Raw genomic sequence first — 21,257 nt, 5'->3', positions numbered from 1 at the left:
ATATAAATCTGAAATATTTTTTTACACATGATTGACACAGAGAAGAGTTATTTAGATTCTGTTAGATTTTTTATGACAGATGTTTATTGGTGATTGCATACATTTCCTAATCGTTATTTAATACTCTATAGTGCTTTCCTCCCCTGTCTTGTATTTCATGTGATGATTATACGTTCACTGTAAAGTTTTCGTCGACATGATAATTATTTAAACAACGTGATTGTAAATGATATCAGGCAAGTGTTTATACAGGACGAGAATCGTGAATGAAATGGTTGAAATACAGTTTTTACAGTTATGGCGTGGTCCGGAAGGGGGGGGGGTCAGAAAACCAATCAGTATCTGGCGTGACCACCATTTGCCTCACGCAGTACAACACATCTCCTTCCCATAGAGTTGATCAGGTTGTTGACTGTGGCCTGTGGAATGTTGGTCTACTCCTCTTCAATGGCTGTGTGAAGGTGCTGGATATTGGCCGGAACTCAAACACACTGTCGTATTCACAGATCCATAGCATCCCAAACATGCTCAATGGGTGAGGATGCAAAGGTCTGTACAATACTGTAAAACTGCACATTTTAGAGTGGCCTTTTATTGTGACCAGGTTAAGGGGCACCTGTGCAATAATCATACTGTCTAATCAGCATCTTGATATGCCAGACCTTTGAGGTGGATGGATAGTCTCGGCAAAGGAGAAGTGCTCACTAACACAGATCTAGACAAATTTCTAAACAATATTTGGGAGAAAAAGGACTTTTGTGTACATAGAAGAAGTCTTAGATCTTTGAGTTCCACTCATAAAAAATGGGAGCAAAAACAAAAGTGTTGCCTTTATATTTTTGTTCAGGGTACTTAGAAACTGAATTTCCTTTTTTGTCAGTCAAATCATTGAAGGAGCGAAAAATCTCCATTCACATTGTACTATTTTTAAAAGGAAGAATGAGAATTTTCTTGCTCATCTATATGAGCAATGAATGATTGTTTTTGGATACATCGTTCCGTCGCTCAACCCATTTACATTACACAATTTTTTGAACAATGGGTCAGTAGCAATAGAATCTGACTGATTACCAGACAGTAGAAATGGGCCTTAACTATTATAATTTTTTCTTGTATACTTTGTCAACATACTGACTTAACCGCTTCACAACTAGGCGATTTTTAGTTTTTGCACTTTCATTTTTTCCAAAAGCAACAACTTTCTTTATCTTTCCATCTCAGATGAAGGCTTTCTTGTTGTAGTTGTGAACAATACCATTGATTATACCTTAAAATGTACTAGGACACAGAAACAAATTACAAATATAGTGTAATGGTGACAGAAATGCAATTCTGCTTTATTTTTTGCTTTTACAGTGTGCTTTGTGTGGTAAAAATGACAACATGATTTTTCAGGTCTTACAGTATAGTTCTTTATTTATTTAAGTGGTGCAAATAAAAATCTAAAATTTGTTAAAAAAAAAGAAAATTGCTTCGCATTGCCATTTAGTGAGACTCATAATGTTTTATTGGAATTAATATGGGGTACATACAATATTTTAATAGTTATTGATTGATTTATTGCATTGTTTTGGGGAAATGCAGAAAAAAACAGCAATTCTTCAATTCTATTTTTTTTTTCACAGCGTTTACAGTACAGGTTAATTAATTCCATATTGATCAGACTTTTTTTAATTTCGTTATATTTCAACTGGAGACCATTCAATTTTTTTATATATATTTTTTTTATTTGTAAAAAATTATTTTTTAGTCTTTTGGAGTCTTGAACACCAAGATGCCTGTCATGGAGCCTTCAGCAGGCCCTGTCTGCTATAACCTCACCACCCAGTAATTGTGTCATGAGCACTAGTAATCGTGCCATTTGAATGCCAATGTAAGTAATTGACATCAGAGAATATATAGTTAGACAAAGGCAATCGGAGCCAGTAGCTCTGGTCGCTGCTGTTGCAGCCAGATGATGACTATATAATACTTTATTTTTTTAGCCCTCCAAGAGAGGTTGAACCAATATGGGCCTTCAGCAGGCCCTTAACTGGAATTATTATTTGTCACCCAACTATTACCCCGACAATCATACGATTTAAATGCAAATGTTAGTAGTTTGCTGCTGTTTAAACATTTAATTGACACAGTTATTGTAGCTAGTTCCGGCCACTGATGATACAGGCAGATTCTGGCTGTGCAAAACAACCCGCATCTGTTCAATATGCTGCAGATTCAGCTCCTGAATTTAGTTCATACATGCAGACCTGACCGAAGATGTACTATTAAGCCCTACGACAGGGAAGCGATTAAAATAAAAATATAAAGGCTACTACCCTGTATGATATCTCTGATGTGCAAAAAGGTGTGATTTTTCTGTAAAACGTCTCTGACATTCTGAACATGAATAAGGCTTCTCCCCTATGTGACTTCTGTGATGTCTAACAAGATTTGATTTCTGGTTGAAACATTTCCCACACTCTGAACATGAATATGGCTTCTCCCCTGTGTGAATTCTCTGATGTCTAGCAAGATGTGATTTCTCTGTAAAGCATTTCCAACATTCTGAACATGGATATGGCTTCTCCCCTGTGTGACTTCTCTGATGCGCAACAAGATTTGATTTCTTATTAAAACATTTCCAACATTCAGAACATGAAAATGGCTTCTCCCCTGTGTGAATTCTCTGATGTCTAACAAGATCTGATTTCTGGGTGAAACATTTCCTACATTCTGAACATGAATGTGGCTTCTCGCATATGTGAGGTCTCTGATGTTCAACACTCAGTCTGTTATTTTTATTTTGCTCAGCAATCTTTGATGAATCAGAACATAGAAGCTGTTGAAAAGAATCGATTGATAGAATTTTTCTGTTAAGGGCTGGAGGTATATCGTGGATGACAGTATGTTCTTTAAATGTATCTGGTGTGATACCACGATCATTATTTTTAAAATCTGAAAATATTAGATGTCCCTCTAATCTCCTTGTCCAGTCATCTGTCAAGAATAAAAATGATTATGATTTTCAATAACACTGTAAGAGAATGAGAAGTCCTAAAATTAATTAGACATTTTAGAACATTTCTGTGAAAACCTTTATAGAAAATTGTAGAAACATTCAATTATCAACTCATTAGCCCCTTCTTGATGGGCGATTTTGTATTCTTTCTTCCTTTCTTGAAAGAACCATAACTATTTTTTATCTTTGCCTTTACATAGACTTAAGGGCTTATTTTTTGTAAGATGACATGTAGTTTTGAATTAAACCAGTCATTTTATCATGCAATATAATGAAAAATTGGGAAAAAAAATAAATTGGGGTGAAATGGTGAAAAAAAGCAATACCGCTATTGTTTTTTTAATTAGTTTTTTTTTATGGCCTAAATTGTGCAGAAAAAATGACCTTGCAGCATGATCCTTCAGGTTAGTATGATTATGGTGATCACTAACTTTTATGGATTATTTTACATTTTAATGATTAAAAAAAAATCAGAACTTTGAAAACAAAATGGTCTCTACCTCTATTTCCTTAGACCTATAATTCTTTATTTGGGCTGTCTCTTTGAGTATTTGGTGTGTTACACCTGTGAAACATATGTGGCACCCCAGGGGTCTGGTTGCCACAGTGATAGAAATATCACGTCTGGGAGCAAGTGGGAGGTTCCCTGGTCAGGAGCCCTTAAACATGCAACACCTCCTGTCCCAGACCAGATAGGGGAGGAATCTGCCCTATATAAACTCGATCTGGGGCGGGGTTAGTTCAGTTAGAGCCTGGAGTGAAGCTCCAGAGAAGAAAGAGAACAAGCAGACACAGGGAAAGCAACAGCTAGGAGCTCTGTAGGAGCAGGAGCTGAGTGCCTGGGACTGGAAGCAGATATTGCTCATCCTGGCTGAAGACACTACGACCGGACACAGGAGTCCGAGGCTGTGAGGACTTATATATCCAGCAGCAGAAACCAGCCGGCAGGGGATTTCAGGTCCTCTGGCTATAGGAAGCCCGGAGGCTCAGTCACACACAAGGGACTGGTACCGCCATCGAGGAGCGGAAGCTACCAGAGGGTCCAAGTCACCAGTCATACGGGTGAGCACCACACGGTATACTCAGGGACGTGGGCTACTTCCACTCGCTTACAGCAAGGTAGCCAGGAAAAGTGCAGATAGACGGGGAGGCCTACAACTCCACCTGGCCAGGGGAACTCCTGTTTGTTCACAGACTGACCAGGCCTCTTATGCTAGCCAGTACTCCCGGGAGGGTCTGCCTTATCATCATCAGTAAAGACCCTGAACTGCACTGCAAAGACTCTGAGTCGTTCCTGCTTCACCCGTGCACCATCACTCCCATCATCCACACTCACTGCCCTGAGGCTATACTCCTCCCGTGGGGAGTTGTCCCATCCTCTGCTGCGCACACCACACCAGCCTCAGCGGTCTGCCTCGCAGCGGCGGTACACCCTGACCGCAATCCACGGGTGGCGTAGTCGGACATTAAATCATAAAAACCCTATAAAAGATGGTCTGACCACCCTGAGCCACGGACAGGGTCACCGCCACGAAGACTACAACCCCCAGAGACCCGGCTCCGGGTAACCCACACACGTGCACACACGGCCCAGGGGATGCGTCAACTTTTTGGAGTAGTCGGCAGGATTGTGACCAACCCGCCACAAACGGGTATTGCGTGCCTGAAAAAGAATTTGTACTTACCTGAGTGAAGTTTCCCGCCATCCGGAGAAGTTTCCCGCCATCTTCGGTCGTCTCCCGCCATCTTCGGTCGTTTCCCGCCGTCTTCGGCCGTTTTCCCGCCATCGGACGCCATCTACAGGACGCCGCAAGGGAAGAAGAGGGGCGTGGACGTCCAAACCGTGCGAGACCTGAAGCCCCGCCCTATGCACCGACGCTGCGCAAGGTCCTGGAAGGAGAGAGAGCGACGCTGACGTCACCAGGATGCGACGCAAGGTCCTCGCCGGAGCAGCACCAGCGGAGCCGCGGCCTACGGAGGAAAAGCAACAAAAGGTAGGCCACGGTTAACTAGGGGGGCGGAAGATACCAGGAATGGTGGGAGCTCCCACCGCCAGCGCGGCCGCTGCCGCAGTAATGCCATTTACAATGCCTTACATCCCTGGAGCGGCCTAGCTGCCCCAATACTCAGGGGAGTCGCAACCCTAAGCGACTTTAAAGAGAAAATGTACAGCCTATTTAAAGTGTACCCCCTGATGGAGGGACAAAAAGTGAGCATATTGGTAGGCCAGCTAACCGGCGCAGCCCAACGTGAAGTAAAGTCCTGGTCAGTCAGGGACAAGGAGACCGTGAAGGAGATCTTAGCCCGTCTGAAGGACACTTTTGATACCCGTACCTCAGCAGAGATCAAAATGAGATTTTATGGGTGCAAGCAGCGGGCCCAAGACAGTATAAGATACTATGCTTTGAATTTACAGGAGGCCCTGGGAGCCATTAAACAGGCAGACCCTGACAGTGTGCGGAATGCAGATGAACTGTTGACTGAGCAATTCATTGAGAGTCTGCTGTCCAACGCCCACCGAACCCAGCTACGTGCAATGGCCTTGCAGAACCCTGGGTTAGACTTTGCAAAGTTCAAAGACAGGGCCATCCGGGTGCTCCGAGAACCGGCACCGGGTGGCGCTGTAACCCACCGGTGCTCTGCTATTAGCTATCACCAGGAGGCGGCGCCCTTGTCTGCAGAGCCTGTGGGAGCTGGTGCGCAGACTTTGGATAAAGACCCGGCTGCAGACCTGCACCATCAGGTCCAAGAACTGACCAAAAGCGTTGCCGCATTAACCAGGACTGTGCAGTCGTTACAGGTATCCTCTCCATGAAGGATCAAGCCGGCCACCAGTCCGGAGGACGTCCCGTGGCGCCGACAGAGGAGGATCCCATCGTCCAAAGGAAGACCCAGCGACAGATACAACGAGGACGGACAACCCATCTGCCGCCGCTGCAATCAACCCGGACATATGGCAAGGTACTGTCATTTAAACGGGCACAACCTGGGGCAGAGGGCCAATCCCCAGGCATAAGATCATCAGGCCCATCGAACTGGCGTGATAAATACGTAGGGGGATGTCCAGTCTTGACTGTGGTACTGGATGGCATTCCTATGAGTGCCCTACTAGACACCGGGTCACAGGTAACTACCATCCCTAATGTGCTGTTTAAGCGGTACTAGAATGACTCGGACATAACCCGCTACCCAGAAGACGACCTGAGTATCATCGCCAGCAATGGTCAGCCTGTGCCGCAGGTGAGATTCAAAGAGGTGACCATTAAAATCGGTAAGGTAGAACTGGCGGCACAAGGACTGATTATTGTGGACATTGATCGTCATGAAAGTCACCCTAAAATAACCTTGGGTACTAACGTTATTGAGAATTGCCTTTCAGAAGTAATTGCCATTTTACAGCAGGTTGCCATGAACGCCAGCTCCGGCCAGCAGCGGGTCCTACAAAAGGAGATCCGGGCACTGATGAAACGGCAACAGGTAGAACTGTCGGGTGGTGAGATTGGTAGCGTTAGGATGAGTGACCCGTTCCCTATCGCCATGCCCCCAAAGAGTGAGATTATGATCTGGTGCCGGGCAGCTATTGGTCTGAGAGGTAGAGACTACCAAGCAATGGTAGAACCCGTCTACTCAGACAGTAGGCCCACCATTTTGACAGCACGGGGGGTGGTCGATGTACGCCATGGGAGGGTACCCGTCCGCATCATAAATATCGGGGAGAGAGAAGTATACCTGCCCCGGTATGCCACGCTAGCCAAATTGTTCACCATAACCCAAAACTCTGTAAAGGCCGTAGAACCCTTACCTCCATCTCAACCAGAGGAAGGTAACGGCTCTAAGAAACAAATGGAGGACTGGTGTCAGCAGCTGCATTTGGGTACTGACTCCACTCCCTCACACCAAAAACAGGGAGTCTACCGGGTGGTTCAGGAGTACGAAAGAGTCTTTAGTAAACACCCGCTAGACTTCGGGCGAGTAAAGGGGGTAGAGCATCACATCCCCACAGGAGACCATCCACCCATAAGGGAAAGATACCGACTTGTACCCCCTGCACACTATCAGCATGCAAAGGGGATGTTGCGAGACATGAAGGAGGCTGGGGTAATCAGGGACAGCTGTAGCCCCTGGGCAGCTCCACTAGTTCTAGTGAAAAAGAAGGACAACACAATGAGAATGTGCGTAGACTACAGAAAGGTCAACCGTATCACACACAAAGATGCGTACCCGTTACCTAGGATAGAAGAATCTTTAGCTGCATTAAAATCTGCTAACTTCTTCTCCACTTTGGATCTTACTAGCGGGTACTGGCAGGTTCCTGTAGCAGAGGCGGACAAGGAGAAGACTGCGTTCACCACCCCGATGGGTCTCAGCGAATTCAACTGTATGCCGTTCGGGCTCTGCAACGCACCAGGAACCTTCCAGCGGTTGATGGAATGCTGTCTGGGACACCGGAATTTCGAGACGGTCCTGTTATACCTGGACGATGTCATCGTTTATTCCAAAACCTACGAGGACCATCTGAAACACCTGGCAGAGGTGTTTGATGCCCTGGCAAGCTACGGCCTAAAGGTAAAACCCTCCAAGTTTCATCTGCTGAAACCAAAGGTACAGTACCTGGGACACGTGGTGAGTGCCGACGGAGTGGCTCCTGACCCCGATAAGATCACCGTGATTAAGGACTGGCCAAGACCCTCCAACATAAAGGAAGTGCGGCAGTTCCTCGGGATGGTAGGCTACTACCGAAGATTCATTCCCGGTTTCACCAAAATGGCAGCTCCTATGCAGGACCTCCTGATAGGTCAATCCAGGAAGGCCAAAAACCAAAAGCCACCCTTCAGGTGGGAAAAGCTGGAAGAGGAGTCCTTCTGCCAGCTGAAGATGGCCCTCACGGGGGATGAAATCCTGGCGTACCCTGACTACAGCCAGCCCTTTATCCTCCACAAGGACGCGAGCAACATCGGGCTAGGAGCCGTACTGTCCCAGATCCAGCAGGGGAGAGAACGGGTAATCGCTTATGCCAGCCGAAAACTACGGCCCACAGAGAGAAACCCTGAGAATTATAGCTCATTCAAGCTAGAGTTCCTGGCAGTGGTGTGGGCCGTGACAGAACGTTTCAAGCATTACCTTGCCTCCTCGAAGTTCACCGTGTACACGGACAACAACCCGTTGACACATCTGGACACTGCAAAACTTGGTGCCCTGGAGCAGAGATGGATGGCCCGCCTGTCCAAATATGAATTCACCATCAAATACCGGGCAAGACGCTCAAATGCCAACGCAGACGCCCTGTCCAGGAAGCCGAACTTACCGGATGGAGGGGAAGATCCAGAGGAACTGGAAGAGATCGAACTCCCTGCGTTCCACCATCATGGGATTACCCAGTATTCCCACCGTGTAAGGGACAGGCACTCTGCTACGTTCAATCCTTTACCCCACTACAGCTGGGCAGAGACTCAAGACAGTGACCCCGCAGTCCGTCTGGTGAAGGAAATGCTGACACAGGCTGATGCCCGCCTTGACCCAGACGCCCCGGAGGAGACCAAACAGCTGTGGAAGGAGAAGAGTAAACTGTTTCTCTACAAGGGGAAGCTGTGCCGGAAAACTGTCAACTCCCGGACACATGAGCTGACCTGGCAGGTAGTGGTCCCGAGACGGGACGCGGCTATGGTCCTGGAGGCATACCACGACGGAGCAGGGCACTTCGGATGGAAGAAGCTGGAGTTCCTGTTGCGTGACCGGTTCTTCTGGGTAGACATGAGAGGGGCCATTGAGAGATGGTGCAGAGACTGCGGCCCGTGCAACCTGAGGAGGAAGGACCGTGCCAGCCAGAAGACCCCCCCTGCAGCCCATCATCACGAAGCAACCACTAGAACTGGTAGCCCTGGACCATGTGAAGCAGGCTCCGAGTAGGTCCGGGTACGTCTACGCCCTCACCATCGTAGACCACTACTCCCGGTTCCTGGTGGTGGTCCCTGTCAAGGACTTAACGGCTCAAACAGCAGCTAGAGCCTTCCAGCAGCACTTCTGCTGTCCACACGGGTATCCGGAGCAAGTGTTGACTGACCAAGGTCCAGCCTTCGAAGCGGAGGTCTTCCAGGAGTTCTGCAACTTGTATGGCTGCAAGAAGATAAGGACAACGCCTTACCACCCCCAAACCAATGGGCTGTGTGAGAAAATGAACAATATCGTCATTGATCTCCTCAAGACGTTGCCCCTGGAAGAACGCAGCCTGTGGCTGGAGAAGCTGCCAGACCTGATTGACTTGTACAACCATATCCCGGTGAATGCTACAAATTGCACCCCGGCTTACCTGATGCGCGCCAGACCAGGTAAGCTGCCAATTGACCTGGAGATGGGAGTCCTGACATCCGAGGACACCTCACCAGAAGCAGACTGGGACACGGAACGGCAGCAGCAGTACCGGAAAGTACAGGAGACCGTGGAGCGAAGTCTGTCTCAAGCAAGAGGAAGGCAAGAGAGGACTTATAACCAACATGCTCCCGCTGTTCCCCTGGCACCTGGAGAGCAGGTCTTGAAGAGGAAGAGACGGCTCCACAAGTTGGATGACCAGTGGGAGAAGGACCCGTACACCATACTGCCCTCAAGCCATGAGAACCCAAAAGTATGTGTCATCAGTAAGGATGGGGGAGAGACCACAGCCACTGTCTCCAGAGACCACCTGAAGAACTGTCCCGAGCAGCTACAAGGTGCTGAAGAAGACCAGGATATCCTTCAACCCGCAGAGGAAAAGGAAGAAATGATCAGTACCGTACTCGGAGACTTTCCCCGGTCCTGGACTCAAATTAACAACGCAGTCGTGGTACCAGTCATCACCTTTCTCCAGCCAGCCCCTCACGGACCTACAGAAGAACAGGGAGTGTCGGGAGAGCAGCCAGCCCAGGAGACAGAAGGATTCATACAAGCAGCCCAGGAGAATCAACCCTCTGCTAGTAGTGAGCCTGTCGTGCCCCTAGTAAGCCAAAGAGTGCGCAGGAAGCTGCCAGGCCTACCCGCAACACCTCCTACACCCTGTAGTGCAGAGCCAGATAGTGGTTTACGTAGGTCCACCAGGAGCACTAGAGGACAGATGCCCGCTCGCTGGAGAATCTAAAATGTAATATGAATATGCTTGTAAATTGCCAATGCTGAAAATGGTTTATGTTTTTGTTGCCTGTTTATTGATTATGTTTCTCTAGTTACCCTGCAGGTTTATTTGGACTGACAGGTTATGGACGCTGAATAACCGGAACTACATTGTAAATAGTTGCACTTTGTGCCTCTTGCGAAGACGGCCACGGAAGAAAAACCTGTCTGGCGTGGCCCCGTGTGGTCCAAAGAAATTAGCTTCGCCTTGCAGCCACGCCCAGGGCCAACGTTTGGGGTTAGCTTTGGACAGGTCCCCTATTCCGTTCTAAAACTTCACCTTGGATGATATGGACACCCAGTTACGGAAATGCCGTAACCATCAAGACAAAATGTACTTTTTCCTGTTATTGTTTATACCCTTGCATTTGTGTTTTTCTTAAAAATGTGTTTAGTCCCGGAGTACTAAATTTCACTAGGGGAGAATGTGGCATCCCAGGGATCTGGTTGCCTCAGTGATAGAAATATCACGTCTGGGAGCAAGTGGGAGGTTCCCTGGTCAGAAGCCCTTAAACATGCAACACCTCCTGTCCCAGACAAGATAGGGGAGGAATCTGCCCTATATAAACTGGATCGGGGGCGGGGTAAGTTCAGTTAGAGCCTGGAGTGAAGCTCCAGAGAAGAAAGAGAACAAGCAGACACAGGGAAAGCAACAGCTAGGAGCTCTGTAGGAGCAGGAGCTGAGTGCCAGGGACTGGAAGCAGATATTGCTCGTCCTGGCTGAAGACACTACGACCGGACACAGGAGTCCGAGGCTGTGAGGACTTATATATCCAGCAGCAGAAACCAGCCGGCAGGGGATTTCAGGTCCTCTGGCCATAGGAAGCCCGGAGGCTCAGTCACACACAAGGGACCGGTACCGCCATCGAGGAGCTGAAGCTACCAGAGGGTCCAAGTCACCAGCCATACGGGTGAGCACCACACGGTATAATCAGGGACGTGGGCTACTTCCACTCGCTTACAGCAAGGTAGCCAGGAAGAGTGCAGATAGACGGGGAGGCCTACAACTCCACCTGGCCAGGGGAACTCCTGTTTGTTCACAGACTGACCAGGCCCCTTATGCTAGCCAGTACTCCCGGGAGGGTCTGCCTTATCATCATCAGTAAAGACCCTGAACTGCACTGCAAAGACTCTGAGTCGTTCCTGCTTCACCAGTGCACCATCACTCCAATCATCCACACTCACTGCCCTGAGGCTGTACTCCTCCCGTGGGGAGTTGTCCCATCCTCTGCTGCGCACACCACACCAGCCTCAGCGGTCTGCCTCGCAGCGGCGGTACACCCTGACCGCAATCCACGAGTGGCGTAGTCGGACATTAAATCATAAAAACCCTATAAAAGACGGCCACTGGTCTGACCACCCTGAGCCACGGACCGGGTCACCGCCACGGAGACTACAACCCCCAGAGACCCGGCTCCGGGTAACCCACACACGTGCACACACGGCCCAGGGGGCGCGTCACATACATTAGACTAGTGTGATTAATAAGCCAGGTACAGCTGACCGTGCAAAATCTTTGGCCAGACTTGTTGGCCAATTTTTCGTTCTGACTGGCCCAGAGTACAGGTCTATGTTCTCCTCCGAATCGAATGAGTGCAGCAGCTGCTTGATATTAACATGCATTAGTCTGGTCCATAAAGACCAAAGTTGCTGTGACTTTTTCACATGGACGCTCGGTACGTGAGAAAAATCAATCATCTGAACAGTCCTATTGATACACAATGGTCAATTTGCTGTCCGTTTGCTATCTGATTTGAAATCTAATAGTACAAGTCTGATTTATACACTCTTCTGAATGAGCTCAGATCTCTTCAAGCTTCAATTTCAATACTTGATTTAGAGCTGTGGAAAGTTTGATATTCTCTTTAAAAATTAAGTTTTAGATATTATTTATCATTATCTATCTGTATATTCCAGAAATTATATTTAAGCTTTCATTTCTTTCTATTCTGGTTACTTATCAGTGTTTCCACACTCAATCCTAATTGTGTGGGTCTAAGATTTTAAGACTTATTACTCACCTGTGCGGTTATCTGTAAGAATCTTTTTACACCGCTCATCACTCCTCACATATGTCTCTGTAGTATTAATATAGGTCATATCTTCACCCTGAAACAAACATTTCAAAAGTCATGCACTGATAGAAACTTAGCATGTTAAACAAAAATGACATAACAGGAGTAGTTATCCCATAGCTGCAGGTCTCCTGTATAAATCCAACCCATCATCTCCTAATTCTAACCAGCAGCCTCCACAACCAGAAAACTGTGAGAAGATCCAGACAACATCTAATGTCTATGATCAGCTTTATCCTGTCATCTCCACCAAGTATAAAACATTCATGAAATAGCCACATTTTACAGACATCCATCCAATAGCACATTGAAACTCCTTTGGCCTTTATAAATTCAGACACTCAAAACTTATTATGCCCTGGAACATAATAAGGAACATAATGTACAAACCGTATTGTATTAGGTTGTTGCGAATTGAATTTCCTTTATAGATTCAAGCAAGCTGCCAAATTCAAATTTTGCCAGCCTTGGAGTATAGTGAACAATGGAGAAATACAACGTCGTGTGAAGAGCAGAAGTAAATATGGGACCCGAGGGTTGGACCAAGCTCTGTGTCGGCAGGACAGGTACATGATGAAACATGACTTTTTTATGTTGATTATAATATAAGGAATTGAAGAGGACCAGTCACTTGGTCAAAAAAATTGAGTTAAATATCTTGCAAAATCCTTGAGCGCCCCTGATTCTGTAGCTCTTTTCCATTTTACACTGGGTCACTCTTTTGCAGAGATCTTCACATTTCTCTCTTCTAGAATGCACTATGTGAAATCTCTGACTGTAGGCCAACTGGGCGTTTTGTTCAATCTTCTCTGGTGGCGTGACTTTTTACTCCTCCCTTACAGAACACTACCAATCACAATTTGGCAGCTTATGTAGCATTCTCAGATGCTGCTGAGCTGTGATTGGCAATTCTGGGAGGGTGTGGTGTAAGCAGACACCCACAAAAAAGATTGTGAAGAAACGCACAGATGCTCCATAAGCAGAGATTGCAATCTCAGAAAATACATGTAAATATCTGTCTTTGACAATAATGTTCAATCAGGCCAAATGCACTCCCAAGAAGCCAGTGAATACTCTGGGTATTTATTCTCCAAACGATCTTTATTCCTCAAGTAAATACAACGCGTTTCGACAAGATTATGTCTTCCTCAGGTATATTCTAAGAAATTTTTAAGATACAACTGCTTCTTAAAGGAAGCAAAAGCACAGTTTTGTGTGGGGGATGTGTTCCACACAAAGCAGACACACCCATTCCCTTAGACATCAGTAATACTATAAAATCCAATTCGTCAATCCACAAAAAGTCTTAAAAGTAAGAAATACTGTAATGTTAAATACTTTGTTAAAAGATATGTAAATGAATATTGTCCAAAGCTATAAAAATGAATGTCCCAAAAAGGAAAAAAACAAAACAAAACACAATAAATACCTTACTTTTAAAAAACTAGAAAACTACACTTATGAAACCCTATTAAAAATTATTTTTTTATATATGAATATAAATATACAACTTTTTTATTTCAGATTAACCTTTGCATATTTTCTTATACACCTTCTATAATGTCATTTGGCCCATCAGGGTACAGCGTCCCTAGTCTAAATATCCATAAGGATTCTTTTCTGTTCAATCTTTCCACACGATTTGAGCAATCAGCTGGTATTTGTTCGACTGGTGTCACAGTTATATGACATTTTTTATTATGTTTAAAGCATAAATGTCTAGATAGACTGTGCTTCAAGAATCCATTTTTTGCGCTGTGCCTGTGGCCATTCATACGTGTTCTGAGTGTCTGTGTGGTGCGACCCACGTATTGAAGGCCACAGGTACAAGTAATAACATATACTACAAAGTCGCTATCACAGAAAAGCCTCTGTGTAATTTGGATTCGTTCTCCCGTATTATTTGACAATATGGAGTCGCCATTATGATCGATAATTTTACAGCAGCAGCATTTTTTAATATGGCATTTAATGACTCCTTTTTTATTATTAATATTAAGATTTTTCCTATGATCCAGTTTTTGATGTTCCCCCTGACCAATTTGTTTTAGGATGCTGGGGGCAATGATACCTTTAATAGTTTATCCCCTTCGGAAAGTTATATTTGGCTTTTGCGGTAATATTTTTTTCAAATATACATCCCTTTTTATTAGGTACCAATATTTGTTCAAAATTTTTCGAATCTCTGTATTATTGCGATTATACGCTGATACAAAATTATACCGCCATTTGTTATTTATCAATACACTTTCATTTTCGCCTGTTTTATTTTTATTTTTGTTTTTAATCAGGCACTCATCCTGTGTTTTTTTCAAGTTGGCTGAATAAGCACTCATTACCAGTCTCTTTGAGTACTTTTTGTCCTTAAATCTATCAATAAGTATCTTCGATTGCTCTATATAGTCATCTTTGGATGTGTTATTCTTTCTTATCCTGTGGAATTGGCTGAAAGGGATATTACATTTCCATTTCTTGTAATGTGCGCTGCGATAGTCTTAAAACCCATTTGTATCAGTTTTTTTTTAAATGGGTTTTGCTAATAATTCTTTTATTGGCATGTGATAGCTCAAGATCCAGGAAATCAATTTTTTCCTTATTCACTGTCGCAGTTATACCCCACTTATTAGCATTAATTTTATGTATAAATTCTGCTGCTTTTTTCTCACTACCTCTCCATATAATTACTAGATCGTCTATATAGCGACGATATAGCACTACATGTGCACTGTATGGTCTTTGACAGATAGGCGATGAGGACTCGAATAGTCTCATAAATAGATTAGCGAAACTTGGGGCTACCCGAGTCCCCATCGCGGTTCCGAGCTGCTGCAGATGCAACTGACCCTGAAAGGTTAACAAGTTGTATTCCAATATAATCTTCAATCCAGCTAAAAGAAATTTTTTTTGTAGTTCAGGCATATTTGTAATACCATTCAAATAGTGCGCTACCGCTTGCAGTGCCAAAAGTAAGGTATTTATTGTGTGGGGTTTTTTTTGTTTTCCTTTTTTGGGACATTCATTTTTATAGGTTTGGACAATATTCATTTACATATCTTTTAACAAAGTATTTAACATAACATAAGTGTTATGAACTAGTATATTTTATACTTTTAAGACTTTTTGTGGATTGATGAATTGGATTTTATAGTATTACTGATGCCTAAGGGAATGGGTGTGTCTGCTTTGTGTGGAACACATCCCCCACGCAAAACTGTGCTTTTGCTTCCTTTAAGAAGCAGTTGTATCTTAAAAATTTCTGAGAATATACCTGAGGAAGACATAATCTTGTCGAAAGGCGTTGGATTTACTTGAGGAATAAAGATCGTTTGGAGAATATATACCCAGAGTATTCACTGGCTTCTTGGGAGCGCATTTGACCTGATTGAACATTATTGTCAAAATCTCTTTCCTATGATAACCCGAGCAGGGCTATCGAATAGCCACCAGGTGTATGCAGCAAACCAACTGAAAGGAGAAAATCCCTTTCTTTGTGATCCTTAGAGATCGGTAAGCTGAATTGAAAGACCAAATAAAGGTGAGTTCAAAAGACCATTATAAATATTCATATTGTAACATACCTGGCGGCGTCCTTGCATAGTGTTCCATCTCCCACTGTGCAAGAGCGCGCACTTGATCTCCAGTCCAGTCTGCTAGCCTGGCTTCCCTCCATGCTGTCTGTTTACCTCTGTTTCTGCTGCTTAAGGGCGGCGCCCGATCACTTCCTGTTTCTTGTACCTGCTGCGGGCACACCCCTTGTGCGTCCTCAGCCTATTGCTGTCTGTCATCTGGTATTTAACCCAGCTCCTCCCAAGAAACCCTGCCTGAGCATTGTGTTTCATTCAGTGTGCTCTCTCACTCTGAATGTGCCAGGTCCCCTTCTGTGTTTGCTTGCCTGCCCTTCCTGGAGGCTGTATTTCCAGGCCTGTCTGAACACGCTCCTTGCCTGTTCGTTCCACCTTCTAGGGGCCGCATACCTAGACCCGCTCCTGTATCTTGTCTGTCCTGTCTGAACACGCTCCTAGCCTGTTCCTCCCGCCTTCTAGGGGCTGCATACCTAGACCCGCTCCTGTATCTTGCTACTGTGTCTGTTCTTGTCTGTATACTCTTCTAGCCTGTTTCCTGTGTTTCTCTATGTCCGTACCTTTCCTTTTTCTGCAGAGTCTGAACTCGTACCTAACTCCTGTTCGTTGTCACTGTACTTCCGTTTGTGAGTTTGTGGTCCACTCGCTACTTCACTGCAAGTACCCTGTGGGTATCTGGTTCTGCCTTTCCCTTCCTGTCTGTTCCGTGTGAACAGAGCCCTGTCCCCCCTGCTCTGCCTTGCTCACTGCTCCGGCAGTCTCGCTCTGCTCTGACCCTTTGCTCGCTGTTCCGGCAGTCTCGCTCTGCTCTGACCCTTTGCTCGCTGCTCCGGCAGTCTCGCTCTCCTCTGACCCTTTGCTCGCTGCTCCGGCAATCTCGCTCTGCTCTGACCCGTTGCTCGCTGCTCCAGCAGTCTCGCTCTGCTCTGACCCTTTGCTCGCTGCTCCGGCAGTCTCGCTCTGCTCTGACCCTTTGCTCGCTGCTCCGGCAGTCTCTCTCTGCTCTGACCCTTTGCTCGCTGCTCCGGCAGTCTCGCTCTGCTCTTACCCTTTGCTCGCTGCTCCGGCAGTTTCGTCCTGCTCTACTCTCGCTCATCGCTCCAGGCGGCCTCGTCCTGCTCTACTCTCGCTCACCGCTCCTGGCGGCCTCGTCCTGCTCTACTCTCGCTCACCACTCCAGGCGGCCTCGTCCTGCTCTACTCTCGCTCACCGCTCCAGGCGGTCTCGTCTTGCCCTGCTCTCGCTCACCACTCTGGGCGGCCTCACTCTGCTGTGTTTGACCACCACATCTGTGGTTCTGTTCCTGAGTCCCAGTGTGTACTGGGTCCTATCCTGCCAGTGTTCCAACCTGCTAGTGCCTCCCTGTCTGCACTCTAGCCGTGCTTGCCTGTACGCCCCTGCCTGCAAACCCGCCTGCCTGCATACCAGTCGTGCCTGCCTATACCCACCAGTCTGTGTGCCAGCCTAACCAGTCTGTTCCTGTATTCCCCTGTGTGGGTCAACAGCTGTGTCCGGGGTCTGTCCTGGAGTAGCACCTGGTCCCTCTGCTCGGTTCCTCCTTGGTGCACTGGCGTCGTATGCCGTCGTGCGACCCTGGTCGGATCGGGTGAATACCTAGTTACACCCCTCCAGGCATTCACTCTCCGGCACGGTCCAGTGGAATCACACGCACACGCTGCTCAGCCCGGGCGTGTGCATTACACATATTACCGCTATATACTACACTTAGATTGGTGCGCTCTATGTCTACCTTTCTCTCTTTTTTGTGTAAATATCTGTGAAATAGTGCGATGCAGCGGCAAACAAAAAAGAGTGTCATAGTGGGAGCGGCTCAGGGATTTTTACAAGGTACTTAAAGGGAAGCTGTCACCAGGTTTGTCCCATATGAAGTAAGGCCAGTACTGTCAGCCCTGACATACAGCATTCTAATATGCTATATATATGCCCCCAATCCGGCCTGCAAGACAAGAAAAACACCTTTTATTATACTCCTCTATACTCGGGTCTGATGGGCGTCTCTGTCTTGGTCTGGAGACTCCTCTGTTCTTGCAATGCTATCCTCCTTCTGTGCTTCGTGTGGATGACGCATCCTACGTCATCCACACAGGGTCTCCGGCATCACGCCCCTGCGCAGGTGTACTTCTTTCTGCCCTGTCAAGGGCAGAGCAAAGTACTGCAGTGCACATGCGCAGGAAAAGGCCAAAGAGCCCTGGCACATGCACACTGCTGTGCTTTACTCTGCCCTAGTCAGGGCAGAGAAATACACCTGCGCAGGAGCGGGATGCTGGGGACACTGTGTGAATGACAAGAGAGCCTGATGAGCTATATCAATTTCCAGATGTGTATTATCTATATCAGGAATCAGTTCCTTCAAATACCCCACAAATGCATCAGAGACATACTGAAGAGTTCGCTGACTAACATAGCACTGGATGGCATCTTCCTCACAGTTGAGCGTGTACCAATGGTTTGTTTTTTTCATCCCTTTGCTGACCCTTTGAATCTGCTGCAATTTTGAGATTATACAAAGCAAATTCAAAAAATTCAGATTCTCGATAATCCAATTTTTGTTTTTAAAATTTGAGGTGAATTCAATTCACCTCACACGAGTTTGCACATCTCTAAATACTGATGAATAAAACAGGACCGAGCACACTCCTTCACAGCCTTCTTCACATCACGGGGAAGATTTGATAAAACCTTCTCTTACTCTACCTGATGATCCTGAGGAACATTGGGATTTTCTCCTGAACAGTCTTGTGGAAGAAGAAGTCGGGGACATCTTTCTCTTTCTGGTGATGTCCTCTTCTTGGATGTAACTGGAGGAAACACATACAGGGACTGATTCATTCTTTATATACAGATAATTATAGGCCGTGTGTATTTAGTCCTGTCTATTACCTGGTGATGTGAGGGGCTGGGGAACCTCCATCATGAAGTCCCTGTACAGATCTTTGTGTCCTTCTAAATACTCCCACTCCTCCATGGAGAAATAGACGGTGACATCCTGACACCTTATAGGAACCTGACACATACAATGATACCGTCATCCCCCGATCCCTTCATAGTATTAGGCTATGTTCACACACGTGTTTTTTTTTCTGCAGCTAAATCTGCTGACAACTTTTCTCTGTCAGGAAAACAGCTGTGTAAAAAATACAGGTTTCCTGCGTTTTTTGATGCTATTTGCAGCATTTTTTTCACTGTCCTTCTGTCTCTATTTAGGCATGTACATAAAGAAAGAATCCCATTCTATTTTGCCATCAAAAACGCTGAAAAAACGAGGTGCGTTTTTTTCACCACCCATTACTTCCTATGGGTGAAAAAACACTGCAAAAATACTGAAAAAAACGCTAAAAGAAGTGACCTGCTCTATTTTCCAAAAACGCAAGCAAAGCAGAAAATATGCAGCAAACAAAAATCAACATGTGCGAACAGAGAATTCTGGTTTCTCATACACTTTGCTGGTACTGCTAGATGCAGCTGAAAATTTGCATAAAAATCTGCTGCAAAAGGCGCAGCAAAACACAACATATGTGAACATAGCCTTACTGTATAATGTCCCAGCATTCCCAGCAGTGTCACCTCTCCAGTCAGCAGCTCAATCATCTTGTAGGTGAGTTCTAGGATCTTCTGGTCATTGATGTCCTCATGTATCAGGGGGTGAGGTGGAGGGCCCGTGATTGGGCTCAGGGGTCTTCCCCATCCCTCAGACACAGGGTCCTGACAGCGCTCACTACAGGTCTTCTTCACTACTGTGTAATCCTGGTTATGGAGAGACACATTAATAAATCTCACTACAGACATTTCCAGAGTCCTCACCTCTCCAGTTCTGTCCATCTGTTATTCCCATAGATAAGAATGATGTAATGTGACGTCATCAGAATCTCTCACCTCTCCAGTAAGCCGGAAGAGGATCTCTAGGGTGAGGTGTAATATCCTCTCCGCCATCTTGTCCCTGTCCCTATCCATCCTTGATGGACAATCAGGAAAATTCTCTTATATAGAAGATCTCCACTGAGAGGATCCGATATTGTAGGGACCTGAATGGGGAGAAGATGACGATGTAACATCATAAAGATCCCATGTAAGAAATCTCCGGAGCTGTTACCGGCTTCACATGATCACTACATCCAGTCATGGCTCCGACCTGTGCCCGGTATAACACAAAGTACAATTAGCAAAAAATCTAATTTTAGAGGAAAAACTTTTAAAATATTTGAATCCTTATTATAGGGTTATTCTGAAAATTACAATGTGGTCTTATAATATTATAAACATTTATTTATTTGTGCCAATATAGCTCACCTTTTATCTGACCTGCTTTGCACTTATCGACCGCAAACTATGCCACTGGAGGCTATATTCATCCTCTAGTTTCAGTGCTCCTGGTTCATGTTCAGTGCTGTCTCCCAGCTCGCTTCCAGCCAGCATAGCTCTAATCTACCTCGAGTACTGACATAGAGTGTATTCTACCAATTTAAGACACTCTCTGCTCCAGCTCCTGTACAGTAACCTACGTATCCAATTTTATTTTCTTCCATCTAGTGTACTTTCGTATAACTGCCTGTGTGTTTTTACATCATTGTAAGTTTGTTTATAGCAGACCTCAACTCTCCTGTATAATGTAGCTTGTAATAACTGGGCAGTGCAGAGCTGAACTGTATTTGTTGTTTGCTGCTGACAGATCAGTGATGTGAAACTGCAAATGATGTTCCTCTACCATTTGCATCAACACAGCGGCATTTTCAGCTTTGCATCACTGATCTTTCAGCAGCTGACAACAATCTTCCCAGCAATTATAAGCAGGAGAGTTCAGCTCAGCTATAAATCAACTAACAATGATGTAAAACCATACAACAGCTATACTGATGTAGAAATAAAGTAGATAAAATTTGCCAGGCAGACAACTACACAGAATCAGAGAGTGCAGAGCCATAATATGAATTCTATACTTAGATTAGCTTGATGATAACTCAGATAGAAGGGGGCTGGAGCACCAGGGAGAAGCAGGGTGCTGCTGGGAAATGTAGATTTAGTAGAAACGAATATGACCGCACATTCTGCTTTCTGCTATGTGAAGCTAGATGCACCAAGGGGCTGATAGAGATGAAAAAAGGACACAAGTGTGCAAAACATGTTGAGCTTAGTTTGTATATTAACAATAAGTATGCATTTAAAATGCTTTGGGAAAAGCATTCAAAGTTTAAATCTACATGATTGTTTTTAAATCGTACAAAATCTCCATATAGTGGTCAAACATATCCATAAGTCCTAATGCAGAAAATGAAAAGATATATATGCATTCAATGGAAAATACCCTAGTATCTAGATTTATATATATATGATTGATGTTCCAATATAAGTAGGAGGCTCCAAAGAAGAATAAATGTATATAATATTAACCATACACTAATAAAGTGCAAGTGCTTGTAACCAAAAGAATATACATCTATATTT

The 21,257-nt window shown here is 45.3% G+C and overlaps 1 pseudogene; it reads right to left on the bottom strand.

Annotated features, from left to right (window-relative positions):
• LOC141270772 (uncharacterized) overlaps positions 1 to 19,830 on the bottom strand; it is a 44,835-nt pseudogene extending 25,005 nt beyond the window's left edge.
• Between the last annotated feature and the right edge of the window lie 1,427 nt (positions 19,831 to 21,257).

Source organism: Phyllobates terribilis, unplaced genomic scaffold (genome assembly GCF_046119375.1).
Source record: "Phyllobates terribilis strain yellow unplaced genomic scaffold, ASM4611937v1 Scaffold_5__5_contigs__length_657084704, whole genome shotgun sequence".
Taxonomy (NCBI): Eukaryota; Metazoa; Chordata; class Amphibia; order Anura; family Dendrobatidae; genus Phyllobates; species Phyllobates terribilis.
This window is presented reverse-complemented; position numbering and strand designations above follow the sequence as displayed.